The sequence below is a fragment of the Pteropus vampyrus genome, unplaced genomic scaffold, assembly GCF_000151845.1.
Source record: "Pteropus vampyrus isolate Shadow unplaced genomic scaffold, Pvam_2.0 Scaffold14, whole genome shotgun sequence".
Lineage (NCBI taxonomy): Eukaryota > Metazoa > Chordata > Mammalia > Chiroptera > Pteropodidae > Pteropus > Pteropus vampyrus.
In genome coordinates, this window is record NW_011888795.1 from 1,285,783 (window position 1) to 1,289,895 (window position 4,113).

The 4,113-nt window shown below is 41.9% G+C and overlaps 1 long non-coding RNA gene across 2 annotated transcripts in view; it reads right to left on the reverse strand.

The window, feature by feature from the left end:
* Window positions 1-4,113, reverse strand: part of LOC105306341 — a 23,044-nt gene that overhangs the window by 17,497 nt on the left and 1,434 nt on the right. The window contains exon 1 of one of the 2 annotated variants that reach the window (XR_002778079.1): window positions 4,023-4,066. The exons of the other annotated variant lie outside the window; for it this stretch is intronic. This is a non-coding gene — a long non-coding RNA (uncharacterized LOC105306341). Of the gene's footprint in view, window positions 1-4,022; window positions 4,067-4,113 lie in introns of those variants that run through there. 2 annotated transcript variants of the gene reach the window in all.

Consider the following 4,113-nt stretch of genomic DNA (forward strand, 5'->3'; position numbering starts at 1 on the left):
CAATAGTCCTACTACCTGCTTCAATCCTGACACTCCATCCAGCATATCCACAAGGGAACTGATTAAGATTTGGAAATGCCATTATATCAAAATGCATTCTCTTAGAATTGATTTCTCTACATTTATGGTAGGTAAATCAAACTCATGTGAATTTTTAAAAATGTTAATGTTTTATTAGTAGCCATGAGCCCTTCTTCTAAATAATGCCTTTTACAAGAACATTGTAAATGTTTCAAGGGACAATGTGTCCTCAGAAGAGAGCCGCCGGCTGCTGGCCTCTCTCCCCACAGGTGGCTGGGATTCATGGTCGTGATTGGCTGCCTGCTTCTGCAGGGCTGCCCAGGTTGCCACAGCCTGCCCTTCTGTAGGATAGTGACTGTGGGTGTAGTGCCTCTGCCAACAGGAAATGCCTTTGAGCCGTGGAGGGAAGACATGTGTTATAATCCTCTTGTTTTTCTTTTTGGCAAACTCAGGACCTTGGCCAAAAAACATTAGCTTCTGGGTGGGACATCTGCCAAGCCTCAGTAGAGCCTGGTAAATGAACTGATTCATTTCCTGAGGATTGACCCTATGGAAGGTACTGGGAGAATTTGGGAGGGGTCCTAATGGCAGGGAGGAAGTTGGCTACAATACGTAATCCTAGATGTTCCCCACAGGGTGAAGTCCTGATTCCCTCGTGAGCAGGCTGCGAACTGCCTCTTACTTGATTTACCCTCATAGTACCTCCACTATTTGCCAGTGTCCACAGGCCATGCTCTTCTCACCTCCAGGAGGGCCTGTTCAGGATTGGTTCCATGGCCTCGCTGCCAAAAGCAAACTTATTCTTCAAAGCCCAGCTCATGTGTTTCTTGAAAGCCTTCCCCAACACACCCACACACACAATGTCAGTTGTTGCCAAAGCATTGTAATCGTGTTCCTACTACAGTACATATCACATTTTATGGACTGTTTAAAAGTCAACTTATTCATTCAATAAATATTTTCTTATTATGTGCCAGGATCTGAGCTGGGGATACAGGTATGAACTAAACAACCCTGGCTGAAGACGCTCACAGCCTGGCAGAAAGGAAACACTCATCACACTTGGAGAAAGTGCCCTAACAGGAGGAGTGCAGGCACAGGGCACAGGAGGAGTCCGCTACAGGACCAGGACAGCCAATCGGCCCGTGGAGGGAAGACTGCAGGTGGAGTAGTTTTGGGAGGGAAAAATCGCCAGTTTAGTTTTAGACGTGTTCAATCAGACATGCAAGAGGGGATGTCGAGTAGGCAGCTGCATATGTGAGTCTAAAATGTGGAGGCTCTGACCTAGAGATATTCATTTGGGAGGCACAGATACAGGGATACCATTTAAAGCCCAAAGACCAGATACTTCTGGCATCTGGTAGAGAAGAGAAGAGAAGAGAAGAGAAGCAAGAACTGAGATCTCTGTCTCCCATCATTCTTTACATTTTTTTGAACATTTTTTAGTGGATCTAAGGCTCTTTCTAGGAAAGACAATAACAGTAATAATTTCCACAGCGGACATGTGCCAGATGCAATAACTAGAGTTTCTAATGATCAGAGTAACTCTAAGGTAGGTACTACAATCTTCAGTTTACCGGTAAAATACTCAAGTGCAGAGTGAATCATGGCTTTGCCTCAAGTCACAGCTGCCAGGAGGCAGAGTGCGAATTGCAGTCCAAGATTTGCAGGCTTCAAAGCCAACATTGTTCCTGTTGCAGCTCTCCCGAACTTCTCCATATGGACGGCCATCTCCATAACACAGTTTTCTCATAGGAATCTCCCAGGAAGCTTGTGAAAACACAGTATTGTAGGCTGAACAATGGCCCCCAAAGATATCAGGTCCGATTTCCTTGGAACCTGTAACAGTTATCATATGGAAAAAGGGTCTTTGCAGATGTGATTGAGTTAAGGATCCTGAAATGAAGATTATTATGGACATAAATGCGATCACAAGTGTCTTTACAAGAGATGGCAGGAGATTTGACACAAAGAGGAGAAGGCAATGTGATCATGGAGGCAAGTGGTAGAGACTGATCAATGATCAGCCACAAGACAAGAAGTACATTCTTCCCTGGGGGCCTCCTGAGAGATGCAGCCCTGCCAACACCTTGATTTTGGTCTAGTGAAACTGATTTCAGTCTTCTGGCCTCCAGAAATGTGAGGGACTAAAGTTTTGCCATTTTAAGCTACTAAATTTGTGGTAATCTGTTACAGCAGCCGCAGAAAACAAATCCATGCAGATTCCAAGGACACATGCCCAGAGATTGGATTTAGCAGGTCAGTTTTCTCACAGGCAGCCAAAGTGATTTTGATAAGGAATATGTATGGACTGCACCCAATTGCCAAGGCAGGGAACCCATATGACTTAAACCCTTAAATGAAGGGTCTTTAGTCTGGGATCTCTTCCTCCACGGAACCTATAGTTGGTTTTTAGCGATTCCACAAATTCCTTAAGAGTATATGAAACACTATGTGGATGTATGCACATGTTCCTGTTTTTCAGGGATGAGATTTTCTTCAGATTCTCAAAGGAATCAGAGCAAAGGTGGAGAAATAACTGCAATTCTAAGAAAAAACTGTTGAGGTATATAAACCTGGTCCAGGGTAGGTGATGGATTAAAGCAATTTTTAAATTAGGCCCAGTCCTGGAGGGCTTATGCTGAGTCTGAGAGAGAGAGGGAAACTGTAATAAATACTGAATCAAATTAAATAGTGGTACCTTCAAGTCACAACAAAACTAACAGCATAAGGTAGCCCTGACTTAGGGGCTGGTGAGAAGGTGGCAAAAGACTGGATGGGGTGTGTCCTCACTTTAGCGAGATAAGAATAGATTATCTTGGGGGTGGGGAGCAGTAGGTCACCCAGGATCTAGACACTCACAGGTCAGCATCCACAGGACATCAAGGCAGAGATAACCATTTGTAGGACATACAACATACAACAGAAGATCCCTCAAGGAACCGGAAGGCAAGGATTTCAGATTGTGAGTATTTATTGTTTATAGACTATGAGAATCTTGGGTTATATATTTTTTCCTTTTACTTTAACCCTTTAATCTTGTCTTAGTTAGCATTCATTTTATGCCACTTTATCTTAATCATTTTATTATTTTAATTTTTCCTCTTTTATTTAATAACATTTTAAATTTACCTTTGTTTGCTCAATTGCTTGTTTACTAGCTCTCTCCTCTACTGAACTCTAAGTTTCATGAAGGTAGGGAGCTTGTCTGTTTTCCTCAACAGTTTGTCCCAAGCTCCTAGCATAGTGCCTGACATGTAGTATTTTTATTTTTCCCGAGTGGTCATAGCTTTTAAAAATGAATGAGCCAGTAAAATAGTGTAGCCATTTTGGGAAAATGGCAATTCCTCAAAACCTTAAACGCATAGTCACCATGGGATCCAGCTATTCCACTCCTAGGTATATGCCTAAGAGAACTGAAAATCTACATCTACATAAAACATGTACACAAATGTTCACGGCAGCATTATTCATACTAGCCAAAGAGTGAGAACAACTCAAATGTCCATCAACTGGTGAATGGATAAATAAAATGTGGTATATCCCTACAATGCTGATACATGCTACAACATGGATGAACCTTTAACACTTAGCTAAGTGAAAGAAGTCAGTCACAAAAAGGTCACCTATTGGATGATTCCATTTATAAGGAATGTTCAGCACACATAAATCCATAAAGACAGAGGTAGATTTGTAGTTGCCCAGATTTGGGAACATTGACAGGGAATGGACAGTAACTGCTCATGAGTACTTTTTTTTTTTTTTTTTGGCAGGTGAGGTAAACAGTCTAAAGGTAGATAATATTGGTAGTTACACAACTCTGTGGATATACTAAAAACCACTGAATTTTGTGGTATATGAATGAGATCTCAATAAAGCTATTTTTTAAATGAAAAATAAATGGAACGACAGTCACGTTATTCGTTAAGAAAAATTATTAAAATCAACAAGGAAATTTAAAATTATAATCGTTTGTTATCATGAAAAACAGCCCTGTGTACCTGGATCGTGTGCCAGTGTGGCCGGAGGGAAGGTGCAGACTGCAAAGATACCGGGCTCTTCGGCTGCTGGGGTCGCGGTGTAGGATGACTT